Genomic DNA, 24,726 nt, shown 5'->3' with positions numbered 1-24,726 from the left:
GGGAGTCCGGCCGAGGTTTCCACTACGGCCCGGAACGATGTGTGCAGGGTTCTCGGGTCACCAAACGGGCGACTCGGTACACCGGGCCACGTGCCTACTGCATCACAGCCCACCCCACGGGTTAGTGCTGCGCACGGCCTCCAGCATACTACAAACACCATAAACTACTTGCAACTCCTGGACAGAGGACAGGGGCGGTTAATAAGTCGAGAGAGTCAATTAAGGATCCTAATGTGTGGTAGTAGCTGTTCATGGATCACAAACACAGAACTCAGTTCCTGAGGACAGTTTCAATGAGACAACCCACCATGTAGTCCTACATGGCATCGCACCGCTACCTTTACCAAATCGTGTTCACACACTTAGCTCTCAACAGTAGGACATGTTCACAACTTTCCAATTCATCCCCGAAGAATCAGACCTGACACAACTCTAAGAAACAGTAGGCATGACAAACAAGCATGAATGAGTAGGCACATTAGGGCTCAAACAACTCCTACTCATGCTAGTGGGTTTCATCTATTTACTGTGGCAATGACAGGTCATGCAGAGGAAAGGGGTTCAACTACCGCATCATGTAACAGTTGAATCATTGTTGTCCTAATGCAGTAAAAAGGAGCAGGAGCGAGAGAGTGGGATTGTATCGGAATGAACAATGGGGTTTTGCTTGCCTGGCACTTCTGAAGATAGCATAGCTCTTCATCGGTGTCATCGAACTCATTGTCGGAACCACGTTTACTAAGAGGGGACAGTTACTGGCAGCAGAGAGAAAACACAATCAATGCAGTGCACAATATGATGCATGATCATCACATGGCAACATGCTGTGATTTGAGCTAATGCAACTAGAACAGAAGGGGTTTGAGCTTATTTGAACCAAGGGTTCAAATTCCAACTCAAGTTATGAACTCATATAATGCATTATCATGTTTTGATCTAAACAGCAGGGTTAAGTTTCTTTATCATGCATGAAACTAGTACAGATGGATAGATTGGATTTTTCTGATCATTTTTCATATATAAATTATTTCATTCTGAGCTGTAGATTATTTTCTACGATTTTTAGAAGTTTAGGTTATCTCTGATTTATTAATTAACCAGAAAACATTTATGACATCAGCACTGTGTCATCCCTGCGTTAGCAGGTCAACTGTCCCGCTCTAGGGTCAAACCTGACGCGCAGGTCCCGCATGTCAGTGGCAGAGTGGGCAAGGAGGTTTAATTAAAACCTAACTAAAACATTAGGGGCCTAGGGCCCAGTAGTTAGTGAACTAGGGGGTTTAATTAGCGGTGTCGTTAGCGTTTGATTAACATGCCACGTCAGCAATTAACGCTGGCACTAACCCAGGCGCGGCGGCGTTCGCCGTTCCGGCGACTCCGGCGGCGGGAGCGAGCGGGGCTGGGCTCTACGTGCTCAGCGCGACGCGGCGCGTCGAGGGGTGTCTGCGGCGGGTGCTAAGGTGGTCTCTGGCAGCGGCGGCGGCGAGCTCAGGCGATGGCCGGAGCACACGGGGAGGACGGCGAGGTCAGTTAGCGGACGAGCATGACCAGGGGAGTAGGAGGAAATGACGGCAGGCCCACAGAGATTCGAACGGCGCCGTCGTTGTGCTCGAGGAGGCACTGGACGACGCAGATCGACAGGCGAAGTCCGGCGGCAGATGCGGCAGTGACAAGCTCGGAGGCGCCGTCACAGAGAGTCCGGCGATGTGCCCTTCAGCTTGGTGAGGTATTGCTCGACGGCGGACCAGTGGGACACGGCAACGGGGCTCGGCGTGGGCAGTAGCTACGGCGACAGTGAGCGGCGCTCTCGGGTGCTCATGGTGGCTGCGCGAGAGAGGGCTAGAGGAGAGTAGAGACACGAGGGGAGAGAAGCCAGGGGTGCGTGGCGACGCCAGAGGCGTCCAGGCCGTCGAGGGGGCAAGCAAGCAGGGTGGAGGTGGTGCGTGTGTGCGTGCGTGCGCGCTTTGTCCTGGCTCTGCCTACTGGCAGAGGGGGAAGATGACTGGCAGGAGGGCCAGGTGGGCTGGGCTAGCAGGTACAGCAGCGGGCCGCCATGTTAGTTCCCTCTTTCTCCATTTCTGTTTCTGTTTTTCTATTTTGCATATGTGTTTTGAATTTGGTTTTGAAACCAATTCAATTGTGTTGCTTCTGAAAAATATTGTGGGAGCTAGATGGATTATTCTGGAGACGCACAAAATGTTTCAGAATTATTGGAGCTAAAAATATAATTATAAGAATTTATAACTCTAATGCAAATACTTATTTGGTTAATTCAGAGACCATAAATGCCATAGAAAAATGTGAATCATCACTGGTTAAGGTTTTCACCCTTTTCCATAAATAATGAACATTTTTGGAGGGCATTCTAGGTTCATTGAAAATATTTTGAGTTGAACCTATTTGAATTGATTTAGTGCCAGGGCTTGGTCATCCCCAATTCAAATTTCCTTTGAATTCAAACATGATGACATGATGATCTAGCAAAGACAAACAAAGACTAATCTAGGGTTGTGACAGCGAGCCAGAGGAGATCAGCGCGGGGCCATGGAAGAGATCAACGACGGTTGAACCTGAGGGGTTGGGGGTGGGCCACTTAACCTGTGAGATAGCCCGCCTCAGGCCGTCGCTGTCGATGACCTCGATATCATAGCCGGTGGCCGAGACATGCCTGCATACTCTAGCCCGCTGCTTGAGTGCATGCCGCCAGTAATGGTCATCAGCTTGCTCGGTGACGTCGAGCGAAGAGACCGCGATACACCTCTTTTGGGCCAGTCGCTCCTCGAGCTCCACGGGAAGTGTAGCTGGGCTTAGGCTGCGACGCTCTGGAGTGGGGGATGGGGATGGGGATGGGGATCTGTGGGAAAGGGGGCATTTGGCAGGCGTCATCTAAGAAACTCAGGGCGGCCTGGGTATGGAGATCGGTGGGTAAGCTGGACGGGCAAACCGACAAATGTTGACAATGGAGGCCTACCGGTGGCGGCAACGGCGGGGACCTTGCTAGGGTTTCGAGTGAGGGAGGGTGTGTGTGTGTGTGCACGCGCACGCCCGAGGAGGTTTTGGTGTGTGTGTATGTGTGTGGAGGGGGCGAGTGTGTGTCTGAGAAAATGACGCGGGTACTGAAAATTTTACTACGCAGGAGTCAAATGCTTGAGTGAAATGCCGGGGCTATTGAAAATTTTGATGATGGTGCATCGCACATGGTCTGGAGATAACAACCATGTGTTATGAAGTAGAAAAACCATCGAGGCGGGCAGATATTTTCGAGGGATGCATGCGGGATTGGGAACAAGAAGCATCACACACGGTCGAAACACAATAACCGTGTGTTATCAAACAGAAAAAGGTTTAGGAGGGTAGATATTTTTGAGACGGGAAGCATCGTGGAGCCCAATGCCCACGGTTAGTTTGAGTGAACCGTGTCTGTCGCGTCATCTGAATTGTCTAATGTTCATAAATTTGGCGAAAAATGATGCGGGAGAGGGTCACAACATTAGTAGACTTGCATGTGGACCAAATTTATGTATGAAAAGGGTGGTTTGATTTTCAAATACCAAATGCAACTTCGATGTGGCACCTATCTTGCAAAGTGCATGGTATTTCTTGCCCCCACCCCCCTCGTGTCGGCACGAAGGGAATCCTAAGCTATGAATGCATGCCCCCTCCCCCCAACCGAGGTTCACCTAGCAAAGTGCGAAGTAGCTAGCAGCCACTACAAAAAAAATACACTTCCGTGATGATACGTGTTTGTCACAGTAGGTCACGTTTTCTGTCATGCATGTACATCCATGAAAAATTTATGAGAGAATGAAGATAGTCATACTTGTGCTGTCGTAGAAGTGTTCCATGACATTACCAAAATTATCATCACGGAAGTATCCACTTCCATGACGATAAATCGCGCGTCACAGAAGTGCTTTCGTCAAGGGTGACCGACACGTGGCATCCACCGTAACGGAACGCCGTTAAGCTATCGGGTCCGGTTTTGGATCCGATAACCGGTTAACAGCCCCGACTTTCCATGTGTAAAATCATCATTGGCTAGAGGAAACACGTGTCGGCTCACCGTTGGGACAGATGTCATCCACTCATTGGACCAAAAGCGCCAATGATACGTCGACATGTGGCACAGCACAACAGAGGCCCATTCCTGTGAAAAGGGCGGCCCGTTTGACTTGGTCGAAAGGTGGCGGGCCGGCCCACGGAAAGCCTGTTAACGGCCTGTTCGCATATAGCCCATATACAGCCCGCTAACTCAGGGCCCGTTTACGGCCTATCCGAATTAGGCCCAGTAGCGTCATCTGGGCCGTCCAATATAATTCCAGCCCGTTTTAAGTTCCGGCCCATGTATGGCCCATGACGTCTTTCGGCCAATATGAGGCCCTTTGTAACTCTTGGCCCATTAACGACCCGTGGTGAAACTGGCTCGTAATGAACAGTGTATCACTTTATACCCATTAACGGCCCATTATTCCGTTGGGCCGTTTCCAGCCCATGTTAACTTTCGGCCTTCTCAGGGCCCATTTATTCTTGGGCTCATTTCCAGCATTCAGTTACTTACGGCCCATTACTGCCATTTTCTGCTTGTGGGCCAAATTCAGCCCGTGGTTACAGTCGGCCCGTTTGTGGCCCGTTAATTCGTTGGGACGTTTTCATAGCGTCATCAAATACAACCTATTAACGACGGCCCATTATGGTCGGCCCATGAACGGACCACTCCAACTCTAGCCCATTTACGGCCATAATGCGGTCTGTTTTTGGCCCATGTTTGGCCAATCGATCATACGGCCCATCCAAGGCCCATTGATGATACGGCCAGTAGAAGGCCCATTGTTTCTACGGACCATAGAAGGCCCATTGTTTCTACGGCCCGTAGGAAGCCCAGTGTCACTACAGTAAATTGTAGCCCATGGCCTGTTAAAGGCGGGAAACTACTATAGGTTTAGACCTGCTAATGGCCCAAGATGATTATAGGCCCACGTTTTGGGTCATATGAGTAACGGGCCGGCCTGAAGACCGACAACACTGAGATCCACTAAACCTTCCGGCGTAAATTACAACATACCGACCAAAGAATAAACCTAGACTATACAACAAAGAAATTATGGCATATTACATCCACTGGGAATCAAAGTTCGCTACTGGTGATAATAAAGCACAACATGACCGCGGATTACATACACTGGGCATCAAAGGTCACCACCAGTGCATATAAACATGCCGAGAAAAGAATATACAAAACTGAGAGCACTTCAGAAGGCACTAGACCTGGCAAGCTCGGGCCCCGCAACCAGCCGAACAAGCTGATGAGACCTCAGTTGTGTCAATGATAGATGCTTCATCCCTAGCTGTATGGCACCATAGTGCGCAAGGCAGTCCCCTGACATCTTCATTACATCTTTGCCTTCAACTCGGAGCTGAGCTGAAGCAAGCCTTTCCGCTTTAAGTTGAGACTGAAGAAGTCGAACTGATTGAGGCAGTGGCTGCACAGAGGTTGTCTCACACCTGCTGGTGAGTAGCTTCAACTCACATTCTTCATCAAGACAGGACCTTGGGGTCATCTCGCTGTCCTCAAGATGGTTTGGCTCACTATCTTTCCTAAAGTTCTGCCAGGCATAAGAGATATGACTCTGAACGAGAAACAAGGAGACACGTAACAGGTTTCACAATTATATAAGCAAATAAATGGATCTGTTCTGCATAAGGAACATGTTTTTACAACTACAATTTAAAACTGGTAGTTGTTGCAAACATCCAATCAGATGTAAACAGCAGTGGAGGAAATGATGCCTATCCAAATCTATACTAGAAACAAGTTTGAAGGCTTGAGAAGGATGAACTTACATTACATGTTAACACGGGCTGGACAAAGCCCTTCTCCATGTTGATGGAAAGATAATTCAATAAATTCCCCAAAGAAAATTCTTTATAAGCATTGCCATTATTCTACATTTTGCATAGAGTAAATATAGATCAAATAATATTGGAAGAAATAGAGGATAATGAAGCTCGGGTGCAGACTGATGATACATAATCAAATAGCAATTAATTAAGTACAGCGTTACAAGGCAAAAGGTACTGACAAGAGGAATGCAGACATCAACGTGTGCAGTGGCATTGGCTTTATTCAACATTTTGGTAAGAGTAATGTAGATATGATGATTTGGAGAAAGTGGAGGGCAGGGCAGATAAGATGCAGAGTAATGCTAGACGTTCAACTATCTCGCGATGCATGTACAGTAATACCACCACCGTCCGTTATTAGTTGTCGCTCAAATGGATGTATCTAGCACTATTAAGTTCTAAATACATCCAATTGATCAACAATTAATTCGATACAGAGGGACTACATGACAACAGGTACTTACATGAGCAATCCAAAACTTCATAACCATTGTGTTAATTCTACATTTATCTAAGAGTAAATATAGATCTTATAATTTCAAGCAAAGGGAGGATAAAGAAGCGAACATTTACAGTGATGCTACATAATCAAACAACAATGAGTGTAAGTATGCTGACACAGGGCAAGAGGTACTGACAAGAGCAATGCAGAGTCCAGTATTGTCGTGAGATCATATGATCCTTTGAGCAAGGAGATTCATCTGAAATTAGTTTTCACACAAGAGAGAAGGTAAGGCACATGCAGAAATTTAGGATTTCAAATTCTGAATTGATATCATAGATAGTACCAGATGCTGGGCTGTCGGCAGTTCTAATAGGGGTTTGGCCACTGGAGTGTAACATCCCAAATTTTCAATTTGGAATGTTATACATAGATCATCATTGCATATCATGTTTTGTTGCATTTTGATAAATCCTCGATAAATCCTAAGCAACTCAAGGACCCTCGGAGAGAGTTGGGAATTTTCTCGAATTATCAAATTTGATTTTTAAACGAGGAGTGTGGTTTTAATTATTTTTCTCTCCGGAAAAATATTTCATTTTAAATAAATGAGAGGAGAAAATATGACTTCTCCAAAACAATTGAAATACTTGAGGAAAAATGTTAAAATCATTATTTGGAATTTATTTGCAATTTTTATTGCATTAAAAATATTGCATGTTTTCAAAATATTTATTTTGGATTATAAAAGTGTTCACCCTATTCTTGATTTTCTAACTAGATGGGGAAAATTGATTTCATATTTTTCTGATTTTTATTTATTTTCTACGTATTTTTTTCCGCGGAACTTATTTAAAAAAAACGCCCGCGCGCCGACTGGGCCAAAGGCCCAGCCGACGGCCCGCCCGCGCCCTCTCCTCTTCCCGCACGGGAGCGCCGCCGCCGCCTTGCCGAGTCCGGCCACCGCACGCCTCCCCTCGCCGCCCCTTCCCCAAGCCACCTTCGGACCCCCCTTTATATACCCCCCCTCGCTTCTCTCCTCACCTCAAGCCGCCGCCGCCGCCCCTCATCTCGCCGAGCGCCGCCACCCGCACTTGCCCGCCGCCGCCGCCGGGAGCCGCCGGAGCCGCCGCCCCTCGCCGCCGGAGTCACCCCCCCGAGCCCCCCGCACCCCGCGCCCCTCGCCCCGAGCGCCGGAGCCCCGCCGGAACGCCCGCTCCGACGAGGTACTGCCTGCCCCGTTCTTCGCCGGTTTTATTTAAAAAAAACCCTTCGTTTAAAAAAAACCCTAGATCGGTTTTTTTCGGTTTTACTATTTTGCGAGCGTTCACCGAACCGTTCGTTTTAACGAACGCGTTCGTCGGTTTTTCTCTGTTAACGAACGTTCGTTATTCAACCGTTCGTCCGTTTTTCTTTTTCGTCAGATTTTCTCGTTATTTTCTCAGATTCGATTTCCGATCTAATCTTCGATTCTGTTTAACTTCTCGCTCGTTTATCGGAATCAGGCGATTCAAGCGCCTAGAGTTTCGTCTCGAAATTCTCTTTCCGTTTAACCTACTCAAACAAGTTTTTGCTACAGTTTTGACCTAGATCCAGATTTTGACGAAGTTTCTTTCTTTCGTCGGTTTTTCTCTGTTAACGAACGTCCGTTATTTAACCGTTCGTCCGTTTTTCTTTTTCGTCAGATTTTCTCGTTATTTTCTCAGATTCGATTTCCGATCGAATCTTCGATTCTGTTTAACTTCTCGCTCGTTTATCGGAATCAGGCGATTCAAGCGCCTAGAGTTTCGTCTCGAAATTCTCTTTCCGTTTAACCTACTCAAACAAGATTTTGCTACAGTAAAATTTGACCTAGATCCAGATTTTGACGAAGTTTCTTTCTTTCGTCGGTTTTTCTCTGTTAACGAACGTCCGTTATTTAACCGTTCGTCCGTTTTTCTTTTTCGTCAGATTTTCTCGTTATTTTCTCAGATTCGATTTCCGATCGAATCTTCGATTCTGTTTAACTTCTCGCTCGTTTATCGGAATCAGGCGATTCAAGCGCCTAGAGTTTCGTCTCGAAATTCTCTTTCCGTTTAACCTACTCAAACAAGTTTTTGCTACAGTAAAATTTGACCTAGATCCAGATTAGCAAACGAAGTTTCTTTCTTTCGCCGTTTGACTTTCGTTGCTTCTTTCGAGTTGATTCTTTTTGCAAACCGGAGTTCTTAAGTTGAAATTTCTGGTTAGATCTTTCATTCGAGTTTTACCTGTGCATTAGATGAGTAATGATTGTATGCTTGTTTGTTTGCGATAGAGTACCCGGAGTGTGCCGCTTGTTACTTCGAATCGCTAGGTTTTGCGGATCACCAGCAAGGCAAGTAACACTTTGATCATATCCCGTTCATACCCAGTTTTATTGCATTACATCTGTTTCCCTCAAACATTGCATGATTAGGATCTAATTAAATTGTGGGTATTGGGAAGTAGTTGAGGTAGTACCTATTGCCCTGTTTATTATCAAACCTTTGGGAGTTACTTCTACGTTGCTTTTACTATTGCCATGCTATGCTCGTAGACGTGGATTGGGTTTGAGTGAAATTCATGACAGATGTGAGATTGTTAATTAATGTTTTACTTAAGGTGGCAACTTAAACTCACATCTGGGTGGATTGAGGTAGCTGGGTATTCCAGGATTGCCTGTTTTTCTTTTGGACCGCCACCCAGGTTCTAAGGGATCATGAGATTATTCATGCTAGAAACTTCCGTGTGCAGCCGCAAGCTATTATGGGCTCTAGCATAGTTGACTAAGTTGTGTGAACTCTTACAGTGGTAGACTAGCAGATGTAGGGGAAAGTAGGTGTAACTGTCTACCCATACGTAAGGTGCAAACACTTCTGAAAGACTGTGTCTTGGTCATCCGTTACTCAAACACCATGTAGTGCGAGTAATCCAACGGAGGAGATCAAGTCTTGTGGGGAAAAGTGCACAAACCTCTGCAGAGTGTATAAACTAATCATGGTTAGCCGTGTCCCCGGTTATGGACAACTTGAGTATCTAGTACTTGGATTATCATGTGAATCTCAACACTATGTTACTTCTAATTAATTTTGTTGGGTTATTGATGACTTTTTTAATTGGGATTGAGATGCTGTCAACCATCTCAATGTTTCACAACCACCATGATAGTTAAATAAAATTTATTCCTTTGAAGTAGGATAAAATTGGCTTTTCGCAAAACTGTAAACATAGAGCTTTCCACCAGCCATATATGCATGTAGTATAGCATTTGCTATTATTCATTAATCTCTATGTGTTACATTGCCAGCATATTCTATGTGCTGACCCGTTTTCGGGCTGCAACGTTTCATGTTGCAGACTTTTCAGACGACGAGTAAGATGCCTTAGGTCGTGGTCTTATACTCAGTGATGCCGCTGGAGTTGATGGACTCACTTATCTTCCAAGTCTTCCGCTGTTATCGTTATTAGATGGCCTTAAGCCATGTTTACCATACTTAATCTCTTTGGAGATTTTCGATGTAATAAGTGTGTGATTGCTACTCTGTTATAAATCCTCCATTTGTACTGTGTGTGTCAGCATTACTGATCCAGGGATGACACTGGTGCACAGCAGCACAGGCCATTTGAGGTCTGGTCGCTACATGGAGTAGGGGTAAAGTCTGTTATAGTTGGCCCTGTGTTTTCTATGGCTGCTGATCTATCTGATTTAACAGGCATCACTACCTTCTCCAAATACCTAGTTTGTACTCCTTGAGGATCTGCAATCACCCTCTTCCTTTTGGACATCTATTACGAAAGAACAACATTTGACTGGAAAAACATAGTATGACGACACATGGAATAGGTACAGAAAATGGAAAGGTATGGCATATACTCATATATGATGCTTAAACTAAGCAGATGGTGTAACAAAGTAGAAGTAATGCAAGAGGTCAGATGCAAAATATGTGCGACCAATACAACCTTGCCAAGTTAGAGCATGCACCTTGATGGGTGAATAAGATAGACCATCCTCCACCATGCCAAGTTTGTTAGCCAGTGGATTGTTCCGCAATATTCCTCTCGTGCGCCCATTCTCATATTCATTTTGATAATGTTCAATACCTAACATGCATGAAAACATAAAACCAAGTGAGATTATCTTTGTAATGCAGAAGTGATTCTAATCCAGTACTTCCTCCCTGTAAACCCTTTGTGCTATCTCTGCAATTCTTCTAAGAGGTGCCATGCATGCTGTAATTTGGTGTGTGCATTAATATAATGTGGCCAACTACTCAAAATATGAGAGCTCCAGAAGTGATGATACTTCACAGATGACAACTTCAACATATAGTAAAGAAGAACAAGTCGACCTGACCTGATAGATTGAAAATATACTAAGGGAGAATAACTCGACCTGACCAGTCGACCGCAAGAGAAGAGGATCATCTTAAAGAAGAGCAGAAGAGCAGGCAGATTGAAGATATTACAAGTCTTTCTATACAATGTCGGTTGGCCACCCATGATGAACCAGAGCGCACAGAGAAATACTATTCCTTCCGGTCTCTCCATATGTGGCTCACATGCATTTTGAAACTAAAGTAGGAACATTTAGCTGACCAATTAAACATCTCTCAGTTTTACTAATATCAGCGTAATATTAGATTTGAATTTGTACAACTAAGCTTGTTTAGCTCGATGGGTGGAGCAGTGCTATTACGACATGAACCATGTAGGCTGATCGTGGTCATCATAAAATGGGGAAACTGTAAGCATGATGAGTATAGTGTTGACCGTGGCAGTGGGATGGCAGATCTGAAGCTGCAAACCGAGCAAAGGGTTGTTAGCAACCAATATTTGCTTTGAAATAACAACTAAGATTTGGTATGGACAAGAAAGTACAGTCAACAAGTGACAAAGAAATGCAATTCTGCTGTCTCTCTATATGTCGCGACATGCATTTGGAAACCCAAGTGGGACCTTTAGCTAACCAATTAAATGTGTCTGTTAACTAATATCAGTATCATATCACAATCATATTTGAACAACTAAGCTTTGGAATTTCGAGTGTTGTGTTTTTTAGCTTGAAGGGTGGAGTGATGCTAGTATGACAAAAAGCACCTACGCAGATCATAGTAGAGTAGATAAAAGGGGAAAACCCTAAGCATCAAGAGTAAAATGAGGAAAGTGGAACTAGCTGGACCAGTGGGTGGCACACATGCTTTTCGAAGCGAATATAGGAACATTAGGTGACCAATTAAACATTCTCTATTTTAGTAATATGAGCATCATATCAGATTCATATTTCAACACGTAAGCTTTGCAATTATGAGTGGCATGTTGTTTCGCTTGATGGGTTGAGGTCTTGAGGAGCAGTGCTAGCACGACACGAAGCGGTGAAGCACCTACGATGATGGTAGTGAATATAAAGGGGGGAAACCATAAGCTTTACGAGTATAGTGACCTTGACATGGCGGATCTGAAGGTGCAAACCAGACAAAGCTACTTCGCAACCAATGTTTGCATTCAACTAGCCACTACGATTTGGTACGGACAAGAAAAGTACAATAAACAATTTAAGATCTATTTTCCGGGTGAGATCAATGACTTAAGCACATATGGAAGAGTACCACCTCTCTTGTACACCGTGCAGGCCCCTGCTGATACGTTGAGGGTGCTGCGGGTGCGATGGCTTTCGGCGGCGGGGAAGAAGACTTTAGATGGCAGACGGCCGGGTTGGGGGATAAATCATGTTGCCGTGGACGAGGCAGTCGTAGGAGCGGCAACGGAAAAGTGGACGATGGCGGCGATGAAGCGAGACGACGCGATGAAAGGATCCTGGTCCGGCACCGTGGATGAGAGACATCCATCTCTTGGAGTGGACGACGGGGTAGGGGTAGCGGCTCCGGCAAGGTGGAGGATTGGGTGGCGGACGGAGGAGGCTGGCCGCAGTGGGCAGGTTGTCGTGGCGCCGACGATGTATGAATGGGGAAATGGAGGGGGAGGGGGGATGATCTCAAACTTTGGGACGCGCTTGTCTGAAATGGGGGAAGTTACGAACTTATCCCCCGTTTAAAATTTCGGACATCACGTCGGTTGGGGATAGGACGGTAATCTCGGATCTCCCAAATATTTGCCGGTAACGATTTCGGGCGAGGAGAGGGTGTTTTGCCGCGCACGGTTGGCGCCCGCGGTGTATGAACGGGGCTGACAGGTAGGGCGGTTGTGTCACGTCTGAGGGAAGTTACACATCTGCCCCTATTTAAAATATTAGCCTACATCAATTTCGGACGAGGAGAGTTTGTTTTGCCGCCCATCGTGGATGAATGGGGAAATGGAGGGAAAGACACATGTCTTTCAGACGAGCTTGAATCAAATGTGTTTTGCCGCCCACGTTTGGCGCCCACCATGTCTGAATGGGCTCAAAGGCCGTCGTGTCACGTCTGATTGCAGTTACTAGTCTACCCCTATCGACAGCAATGTAAATCCGGTCGATAAGGATGTCAAGTGTTAGGGGTAGACAGTAATTTCCATCTCGCAAACACTAGCTTCGGGCAGCCCACAAATGATAGTGGGTGTTTGGACGCTTCGTTCAAAACTTGGGAGAATTAGCATTCACGTTTGCCCTGGGCCCTGGCAACTAAAACCAAATCCAATTTTTATTCGATTACGAATATCCATAGATTATTCTACGTTTTGTTATTTATTTCTCCAAAACCACAACAAAGATTTATTCCACCTTTATATATGATTATGATTTAGAAATGCCGTGATCTTTGAATTCAGTAGGTTGGATACACTTTGAGTCAAACAGTTATTTCATCCAATACAATATGCTCACCTGAAAAATAGTTCACCGTATGTCAATCATACAAGTACTGAGGATTACCTCACCTAAAAAATCCGGATCATTACAACACATGGAAAACATAGGGGGTCTTACAACATAATCCATTCAGAGACATGACACAACATGAAAGTACAATAATCTAATGACAATTTCAACTGCTATCTAAAGAAGAACTGGTATTAGCCTGGGCTTCAGATAGCAGAAGCAGCAGGACCTCCTCCGTCTGCAAATGCAACATTCTTACTTCCTCCAATTCTTGGGTTGCTTGCATAATGCGTGCAGATAATTGCATAATTTCCAGCTTCAAGATCGAGATTACCTCATTCATGGCAGCCACACCATCTCTTTATGCCTCTAGTAGAGCCTCAAGAACTATAATATCTATGCTCAGACTGCTCTCCCGCGGTGTTGCCTCTGAACTGCTACCATCTGGTAACATGGATGGCGCACTTCTTCCACAAATAGATTCTGGGGTTGTACATTGTGTCCTAGTGTGAATGGCATCCTGAAAGGTTTCCGCTGGACATAAATAAGAGATAGTTATCGCATGATCCAGGCAGTAAGCTTACATGGTAAACGACATACGAATTATTGCCGAGCATGGCAAGCTATATCTAAATGGTTCGAAGCAGCATCAGCCAAAAAGAAATTAAAATGGTAAGATGAAACTAGGGATGTAAGTGGCAAATAAACGACATCCGCCAGTCCCATCTAGTTAGTTTTTGCTAGCTCCTTGGTTCATTTTCCTCAAAAAACAAAAACTCTTTTGAACTATCATACCACTAGTGGACTTTAATCGGGATTAACCGGGACCCAGTTGACATCCCTAGTTGAAAGGGAGTGTACCACTGCTAATTTAAGTTGCCAAGGCATCTAAGCAGTTGAAATAATGTGAGAAAGCACTTAACAGTGTGGCCTCATATAAACTACAAAGACAATCTAGTGGTGAAGTTCAGAGGAAAAGTTAAGGACTCAAATAAACTAGGCATGCATTTCTTTACGATAGTACAGCAGGCACTGCTAACATATTGGCCAACTCAGGTATAGCATAACAAGTAACGAACAAGCATTCGAATCAAGCAATACAGCAAAGCAGACAACTAAACTATTTGTTATTCTTTAGGATTACAGGTTGAGGGCACAAGCCAAGAAAACAGCCGACACGCATTACATTTCACATGTACTATAACACACTGGCTTACCATATGTTGTTGTGAAGCCTTGCTGCTGTTGCAATGTTCTTTGAAGATATCGTCGGCATCCCATGGTTGCAAATCTACTTGTTGTAGTATATTCTGCACCCTCTATTTAGGTAAAATTAATTTTAATCGCATGCACTGGTTCGAATTGATCATCAATGGTTCATCTAAACTAATGATAGAAGGGTGTGTGCATACACGACAATATATCTGCTTCCCTCTATTTTTATGCTTGTTCGAGGTGCCAGCCCCAAAAGAACAAATATTTGGCTTGATGGGGTTGGCAGCTCCATAATTAATAGAAGCATCAACTTAGTCATGCAACTTAGGAAGATCAAGAACACACAAAAAAGTAATGAACAAAGGCTCGTAGCAGTGATGTAATAGCTAGCATCAGAAAATGTAGGGTAAAACGAACAAAAACCAGAGGAACCACATGCTAGTTTGCTGATGTGTAATTAAGCATAGAGAACATGAAGCAGTCTGATGGAACCAACAGGTGGCATCAGAACAACACCATTATCATAAATATAGCATGCAAGAAGTAAAATAGTAGGTAGTGATATCTAGGAAATACAGTAATACTTAGGACAAAACTAAAGCATATTAACTATATGTGCACTGATATGTAATTTAGCACATGCAACATGTTCACTGCCAGAAGTATGGCCCTACAGGTGCAAGCAGAATAACGCGTCTCATGAAAAACTGAATGATGCCCTGAAGAAATTCAAAGGTGCGGTGCTTATGCTAAGGAAGTGAACGTAGGCGTCGGCCGTTGGATAGTAGTACCTGATTCTCGGCGGCGTATGGGTATCGTTGGCATACTTGATAGCTAAGGATCGTCGATGGTGCTCGTGTTGCGGTTGAGTTTGGGCTGGCTGTCACCGTCGCTCAAGCGGCTCCGGTGCTACAGTTGCGGCGCCTGTCGACATACAAGAAAGCTCATCTGTGGTAAGTGAACAGTTGCACGATAAAGAGAAAAACCGGAGGAGTACATATCGAAATAACCTGATGAGGCTGCAGCATCGGTAAAGCAGGGCCGGTGGAGTTGAATATGGCGTCCGTGGAGCGGGTCCGGTGCAGTGGACGAAGGCTTCGGCGGGCGCGTTGTACAGTGCTTTCGGTGAGGCGGATCTGTTGCGGCGGACGAGGGCTTGTATGAAGGGCCAGCGAAGGGACGGACGAGGGAGTCAGTGAAGGGCCTACACTGTGGTGGACAAGGGCGCCGGTTAAGAAGATCCGGTGTGGTGGACCATGATGGCGGTCAAGGAGATCTGGAGCGGTGTACAAGCCAGTCGCTGAAGCACCTCCGGTGAAGTGGTGAGTTGGCAGTTGGGGGTTCCAAGGTGCGGAAGGTAGATCCGTTGGGGTGTGAGGTCCACCGTTGCAGCGGAGGACTAGATTCGCCGGCTTGCCGTGGTTGGGGGGGGGGTCGGGGAGGGGAAGGGGAGGGGCTCTGGGAAAGAATGTTGGGGGCAAAGAGGGGAAAACAATGGAGTTACCAAAGCATCCCTTTTCCATTCATGTGGGAGGGTAACAGGAATATCGCAGGGCTAAACTTTTGGGCGCGAGGTATTTCGATGTGAGTGGGAAGTTTGAAAGCTTTTGGCGCCTAATATTATATTCTCCTCTTGTATGGCCGACTATGATATCGTGGCCGAGAATTTGTTTGTTTTGAACGCAAAAAAAGTGCAAGTTTTGAAAATCAATGTCTCCAACTCGAAAATTAGATTGTCCATTCAATTCAAATATGGATCATTGAGCTACTACAAGCAAATACCATCATATGGTCCAATTCAAGTGAAATTCCAAATGTGTTTATCCTAAATATGATGACAAAAGCAAGAATGTGTATGTGTATGAATAAAGTGGATGATTATAAAGTTTGAACATGCCCGTATGTTTATATCTCTAGGTTTGATATATGAATTTGAAATCACGAAATCCCGGCTTAAAATGTACATCCATTTAAATGAATTACAAAAGCTAATGATGGAGCCGAATTCCAAAATTCCAATCTTAGGTTTGAAATTCTGGTACATCAAAGTATATCACGCATGTTCAAAAGTATCGTTATCTCATAGTCCAAACTGTGAAACAAATTGATCAACCTTGAGTGCACACACTATTGACCATGTATATCTCAATTACGCTAAAGTCCCTCAAATATAGACACCTCACTCTTTTTCTGAAGCCAAACCCCCCTCGTCGCCCCACACACACAGAAGTCGTTCTCTCCCCCAAACACCAACACACGAGCACATTAACACCCCTCTCTCTTCTAAAGTCCGGACCCCAATATAGGTCTCTATCACTTTGTCTCTTGGGCATGCACACATCTCTTCCCCCACTCTCTAGCTAGGTCTCCCGGCATCTCTCTTTCCCAAGCACACGCACTATGTAGAGTGTATCTTTCCCATACACACAAAACTTCGCCCCCAAACGTCTATCTCCCTAGTTATGTGGTTCTCGCACACTCACCTCACACACCACCCCCACTGCAAAACAAGCACACTTTGTCTCCTTGTGCACCACTCTCCTCTTTCTATCTCTCCCACATGCGGACCCACCCCAGCTCCTCCCTATATACATATATGTCGTGACTCTTTCCATAGCTCCCTAATGTATCATCGTTTTCGATCTCGCACATTGTTCTCTACACCATCTATTCTAGATCTCTCATGAAGTCCCTATCACACACACGATGACTCGCTTCCCTTGCGTCTCCGTACAAAGGCCAATTTCAAACAACATCAACATTGTCTCCCTATCTATACGCCATTTATGGACACAAACGGCCCCCTCTCTCGCCCCCTCTCTTCCTCTCTCTCTCTCTCTCTCTCTCTCTCTCTCTCTCTCCGTCGCTAGCTCTCTCTCTCTCTTGCTCTCACACCCCTCTCCCACACACAATCGATGTCTCTTCCAAATAGTCTGCTCCCCCCGCCCACACCCATGCTATCCCGCTACTACACATCTCACACCATTCCCCCTTCCCTTATACTAGGTTTACATCATTAGTAATCTCTCTACTCCAGATACACACACTCCCTCTCACACACAAATGCGTGCACAAACACACACAGACACGCACAAACACCCATTAATCTGGTCATCTGGATCCTCATCTCTCCCCATGTCCGCATGTGTATCTCACACACTCACTCTCTAATTATGTATATGTGTCTCCACGTTACACAACACGAAGCCCCATGTACATGTCTCTCTCTATCCTCCACACACATAGACACAAAGAATCTGCTATCATTGCCTCAGCCTCTAGACATATCACACACACACACTGTCTCTCTTTCTCTCTCTCTCGTAAACACGCTCAACAAGGGTTTCCCCGTGAATAACTTACCGTCTATTCATCAACAGTCGTGGCAGTACGGTGAACACGAGACGTGAACAAGAATAAATCTACATGTGCTTAGACCACCTAGTATGACTACTAGGACTAGAGCAAGCCAAAAAGCGCGCCGCCGTCACCCCCTCCTTATCGGCGACGGGAAAACCTTTGTTTTACAAAGTCGAGAAGTCATTGTGCTAAGGCCTCACATGCGTAGGCGTTGAATAGAATGTAGATGCTAGTTTACGGAAACAAGTATCAATAATACGTTTGTATCTCCATACTTATATTTCTTCTCTTATAAAAAACCGAGTTGGTGATGATGGTACGCGTGCCATCTTGCAATATAAACCGTCCGATCTATATCTGACTGATGGGAATTAAACTAAAAGATACCCGCACCCCTCTCCACATTTGCAGACAAGGCCTTCCCTCGTTCATCCTTATCTCCAACAACCTCATTGTTGAGCAATTAAGAAAGGAAGCCTCAGGAACAAACTGGCCTGGTGGCCGCTGCCGGCGTCGCCAATCCCCATGCCTCCGCTCAGTCCGACCACCAATCACCACCACACCTCACTCCTCTTCACCTTATCTCCTATTTCTCGAGATATCATTAGTTTTTACACATGGGATTACTACCACATGGGTCAATCACAACGAGTTTTTTTATAAAAAAATGCATCTTGATGTTCTGTGCAATGCACGGATCTTGCTAGTACTCCTACAGAAGACTAAGTTGGTGATGATGGTGTGTCTGCCATCCGTTGTTTGAGACCATTAGATCTACATCTAACGACTGTGAAGTAAGTTGTTTCCTTTTCTCACAAACATCTCACTTGTCTACCAATTTGCAGAAAAACCCATAGTTAATATCTTAAAACCAACCACATCCCTCCCTGACCTCACCAAAACAGCCCAAGGAATATATTCTAATTGAAACATAATATATCTCTAGTGATATACGTATATCAAAATTAGAGTGTTTTGTATCAAGTTTTTGAATAAGTATTATTCTAATTATGATTCGTTGCAACGCACATGAACATTGCTAGAATTTCCAACCATGCAAATTTTTTCCCTAGTATTCCATAGTTTCGAGTTTTCCATCAAGATATTAGTCACTCATGGTTGATATTTACTTTCAATCATGTACACATATGCACTATGTAACTAGCCTTGCTTATTGGGTTCCAAAGCTTAACTTTCACTCCTACTTACAATATGTAGAGTATTTAACAAAAAACTACCACTTTCAACCAGCCCTAGGAAGAATCTATTGTACAAAAAATAGCAAAAACATACCCAAAATTTCTTAATCCACGCCAAAAACTACTACCTACCGATTAGGTTAGTTTAAACCCATTTATGACAGGGTTGGCCCACACGTCCGTACTGACGAGGCAGCTTAAACCAACACATTTTGTTTGACCGTTGACACGAGGGACCCACATCTAACCTTCTGTTATTCCCCCTCAAATCATTATTTTTCCTGAAGATTACTTCAAACAGTGCTGATGCGTGTTCGTCGGTGGCGCCGGTGATGAGCGAGTTGGCCGCCGCTCCGCCGGACGGGCCGGACACCGTGCTGGCCTCCGCACGGGTTGGCGGGCTGGCCCGAGCGTGACTCACGAGCGAGCAAGCCGCCGCGCTGGCCTTCGCTCGAGCCAGATGGCTGGCCTTAGCGCGGCGCGCGTGAGCAAGCCTCCGCGCCGCCGTGCCAATCTAGCTAGCAAACCTTGCAGACAAGCAGTTGGACGGAGCTATCTTGGCTAGCTAGCGGCCGCGAGCGCCGGAAGGAGCTGGCATCCGGGCTGCCGCAAGATGGGCTCCGCACCGCCGGCGGTTTTGACCTCGCCTTCTGCCGGCGGCGGTAGCTGCGTCCCATGGCCGAGGATGACTAGGTGGACGGGCCGGAGGTAGGAGGTCACTCGGGGATTTTTGTGTAGACTGACATGTAGGTTCCACAAGTCATAACGCCCGGTCGAATAGAAGGCGTTGACTTAATGGGCGACACGGGCCCTGTTTTGATACTCTAAGTCAGAGGTTAGATTCTAACCCTGAACTAACTCTAACCAAAGTGGTGTTTGGATGGCAGGGTTAGATTGACAACAAACGTATCCAAACAGGGCCATGGGTTGAAACGTGCCTATAACGGCACTTTGTAGTGTAGTCATTTCTTGGTAAGGCTGGTTGGTAACAGCATGTACAATGGTTGATAAGGTAGTCTTATCTTAAGTCTGCCACGTATGCAAGTGGTAGTAGTTTCTTGGCATTATTAGTGGTTTCTTGCATTATTAGGGGTTTCTTGTAAGGAACAATGTACTACTGGCGACAAAAGGCAATTCCAGGTTGCGTTGTACTCCAACGAGTACTACTAGTGGTCGCGGGAGTGTATACCTCGTTTTGTGGGTTCGATCCCGGCTGAACGCACGGCGGCCTTTTTTTAAATAGTAACTTTGCTGCGAGCCAATATTTTACACGGGTAGTTTGAGTTTTGAAGTCAAACGGACGTGCGGCACCACAATCTAGGTGCACTGGATAGCCTAGCCAGGTGAACGGGTTTTCCTTCCCAGCATCTCGTGGCTCGCGTGCTCGCCCTAGCCGCACCTCGCTTGCAGCTTCCTCATCAGCTAGTAGCATATTTAAACTAGCGCCTCCCAATTAAGCCCGTGGAGCCGGAAAAGCCTGGCGGGGCATTGGGAACTATGCAATATGGCTCTGTACGTAAAGTGCTCTACTACTACTCTGTAGCTTGTGGCATTGCACACATGGACTTCACTCCATTATCGGCTCTACTATAAAAGAAATTCCTCTTGACGTGTTTTTTTTAAACGGAGGCAAAAGCTTTGCTTCATCTCATTCATAAAGAAGGAACTACTAACAATGTTTGACGAGATCCATTACACCTCCACAAATGGAAGTGAAAAGCCTAGTCTCGCTGTATCAAATAACTCAAATGTTCTGCCCCCGCAGTAACCCTCGCTGATAAACAGGCTGCTAGTGTGTGCGTGAGAGGAGCGGCTGAGTAGGCCAGCTACGTGAGAGGAGCGGCTGAATAGAGCACCGAGAGTACCCACTAGGCCACTACGCAGGTGTACTTTCCCTGCATTGATAGTACAGCGATGGTTCTAGAGAACAGTAGTACCCTCCACTTCCAACTGTAGCTCCTTGGCCCTGAGATTCAAGAGATCAAAACCGGTGCACTATACTAGAAGTACAGTACATAGCACTAGTAGTACCCTCACACTACTAGTTGAGAAAGTAGTACTAGTACTGCTACAGTACGAGTACGTACTCCTCCGCCACATAATGTAAGATGTTTTTTGACACTAGTTGGAGTGTACAAAAAATAGCAAAAACATACCCAACATTTCTTAATCCATGCCAAAAACTACTAGCTAGTGCCAAAAATTTCTTACTAGTGCTATTATTTACAGTATAATGCAATCCCATAACGTCCCATAATGCTAGTACTAGTAGTAAATAATAGCCTCACCCCTTCGGTACAGTTGGAAGGAACGATATACAAATGGAAGGGACAAGGCCCTGTAGTTACTACGCTCTTATCTCCTCCTCGCCAGTTCCCCTCCCCCCGAAGAGAAGGCAGTTCGTCGCTGCTCCCATGGATTCGCCAGGCGGTTCTCCTCTTCGTCGGGGCTGGGAGACCTTGGACGATGATCCTCTAGGAGAAATCACACGCCGCTCCGACGTCCTCACCGCCGCAAGACTCAGTGCTTCCTGCACCAACTATTTCAAGACGATGCTTAAAATGGCTTGGGAAAAGGCCATGCTTGTTGGTCTTCCATGCGTCCTCGAGGAGAAGGTTCTTCTATGGGACAATCCTTCGAACAGTCCACCGCTCGCTGGCCATGGTTGCACGTCGACTCCGCTAGAGTTGCCGACGTTGAGAGGTAGTCGGGTTTTGTCCGATGAGCAGGTCAGTAATGGAGTTTGATCATGTAGTACTTAGTTATTCCATTTCTATCCCGTAATTTCTCCGCTGCCCACCGTCTTATATATAGGTCTGGGTCGGTGCCAACGAAGATTGGCTTGCATACCTCCGGCCGGATATCACCATCATTTTGCACAACATCAACAGCAGTGCGGCCATTCCGGTAGACCCCTTCTCCACCATTGGGATCGGCCTTCCGGACTGGCTGGGCTTGAATACGTATGATGATGCCTACATGAGATTGAAGAAGATAGTAATTGTGGATCCGCCGACAAAGCGACGCGGCTACGACGATTACTATCTCATCGCGGTGTTCGACATAAGGATTGCCATCAATGCAAGAGGCAGTAACGGCAGAGGCTGGCGCATGTTGGCGGCTGCAGATTTGTACCCCTACACATTCGAAGACGCCGTGCGCCATCTAGGCCGCATCTTCGCGGTGACAAGCCAGGGGACTTGTTTCATCTGGTTGCCATCCTACGGTACGGGAGATTACAAATGGAATGCACAAACCTTCATTTGCATCCCTAACGGTACTCCATTATTTTGCAGGGACCAGTCATCCCGTGATCAAAATAAGATCGCCGATCCTGGATGTGCATTTGCATCTGCGATTCGGTCTAACCTGGAACCTTGTAGCTGACTTTGGCATATTGGGATCAACTATCTTAGCAGTCGTTACCCATGGTACCACTGATGTGCAACATGGTCACACAATCTACCACGATCGGACCGTCACCATCTACCCAGGTATTCCATTTTTTTTAACCCTCTCGCCTTCTCTTTCATTGTTGTACTAGTACTCTACTTACGTACTACTACCTCCGTCCTGGTTTATTGGTCTCCATTATAATTTGTGCCAAACTTTGACCATAAATTTAATTAATAAAAAGTTTATGCATGTTATTAAAAATTATATCATTGAAAACAATGTTCAAAAATGAATCCAGCGATATAATTTTTGTTGACATGCACTAACATTTTTTAAGTTAAATATTTGATCAAAATTTGGCACAAATTACAAAGGGGACTAATAAACTAGGACGGAGGTAGTAGTAGGAGTACTTTTTACCTTGGAGGACGCGTATAGCTAGCTAGGCCCTTGAAGACTTGAACCCACTAGCTGCCACCATTTTTGTTTTTCCATGTCTTACTATCTCATCCATGTAGCCAAGAGTGGCTATATATAATAAGCCGGTTATTTTACTTCCTCTATACCGGAGTAGTACTATTTGCTGCACAGAATTATCGACCGCCATATTTGAGCACAACATTATTATGCATGGACCTTGACTATGTATGTCACCATGTGTCCAGATCTGAGATGCCGCGTGTACCAGATGAACGGCGCCGAGTTCGACCCCCGTGATGCTACGTGGGTGCCGAGGAACACTCTTGGAGAGTACTCTCTTTTCATTGGGGACAGCTACCCCATTGTGAAGCGGATGCCACCTTCCGTGCACGACACGGAAGGCATGCCGTTCATGAAGCACGGTTGTGTCTTCCGTGCGCACCGCCGGATGAACGACATGTTGGGACACGCTATCCCTGATTTATGCTGCTTCAGCTTGGATGAGTCTCCATTGTGTGGAACCGGACTAGAAAGCTGCGACAATGATTCCCGTTGCCCACCGCTATGGATAGTGCCATCCATGAAGAATACCTACGACTGGAACCTGGAGGAGGACATGTAGCCCATCTATAACGTGTAAGTGGAGTACGGTAAATTGTGAACGGTAGCGCTGTGAATATATGTAGACTAGTCGTGCACAAATTTATCACATGAATTGGAGATGAACTTGTGTGGCATACTGGCATTTTTCCTTTAGAATTTATTACTAGTAAATGTGTTATGTGTACGTGCAACTTGTGTGGTTGTTGCACGGGCTCCAACATGCTCTTTGAGAAAAAAAGGTGGCACAACTTTGGATATACGTGACGTGGCGGCATCATACAGTAGTATTGGTTGCTATAGTTGTAGTACGCTCCTACTAGGACGAAAACCCCTATAAAACCTTGTGCTTGCCGCTTTGCCTCTTCGGGAGGTTCAACAGTTCGTACTCGTGTGAACCTTGCACTTGGCTCTTCGCCTCTTCGGAAGGTCCAACAATGATGATACTACAGTACACATTATGCTTCTGGCAATCTGACACCGATTAAACTGCTGCACGTCCACCGCGAGGGCGAGGGCGAGGGAGAGGGAGAGGGTGCGCTGTAGTCAAAACCCTCTCCTCGTCCTGCGAACCACCGCGCGCGTGGGCGAGGGAGAGGCGTAGTAAGCAAGCTTCTCCTCGTTCGGCGAGTTGACGGGACACATCAAAGCAGTACTAGTACTAGTCCATACTGCGTCCTTTCCGGTTAATATGGCTTAATTTGAAACAAGAAAAATACACTGGCGGTCAACGTATGTAACAATACGCTCTTTACGGTCACTATATATAGTTTTGCGGTGATTATACGATCACTAGCTCATCGTATAGCACCATATTGGACCCTACTGACCGGCCACATAGTCGATGTGGCACTTTGTTGACTGGTTAAATTGTCACTTGGTTTCTGGGTCCCACCTGTCAGTTGGCAGAGCAAAGAAATCAGCTAAAAACAAAGAGTGTAGTACATCTACACTTCCAATGCATTTAGCCTTTAATCTAAATCAATATTGATTGACTAATGCACCAACTTGTGCTCTAGGTATAGGCTACATGTCTATCCTTAATTACAGCATGCAACGACCTTCATTTAATCTTCTTCTCTCAATGGTCGCATGCACACATAACTTTCGGGCGTTAATTATGCCCTGGTCAATGTGTAAATCTCTAAATGTACAGTCTTTCATGGACGTAGGGAGTAGGTTGAGCACTTGAGCGTGAGCGTGTGTGTTGCGTCGTGTGCTGTGTGTCGCATGGGTGCGTGAGTGTTGCGTGCGTCCATGTGTACGTGTGAGTGTTGCATGTTGCATGCATGCATGGGGCTTACTCCCTCCCATTGACATGTTCATATTTCAAGCTTCCTCTGTTCCGTCCATATGGTGATACTCCCTCTGTTCCCAAA

This window comes from Aegilops tauschii, chromosome 3 (genome assembly GCF_002575655.3).
Source record: "Aegilops tauschii subsp. strangulata cultivar AL8/78 chromosome 3, Aet v6.0, whole genome shotgun sequence".
Lineage (NCBI taxonomy): Eukaryota > Viridiplantae > Streptophyta > Magnoliopsida > Poales > Poaceae > Aegilops > Aegilops tauschii.
This window is presented reverse-complemented; position numbering follows the sequence as displayed.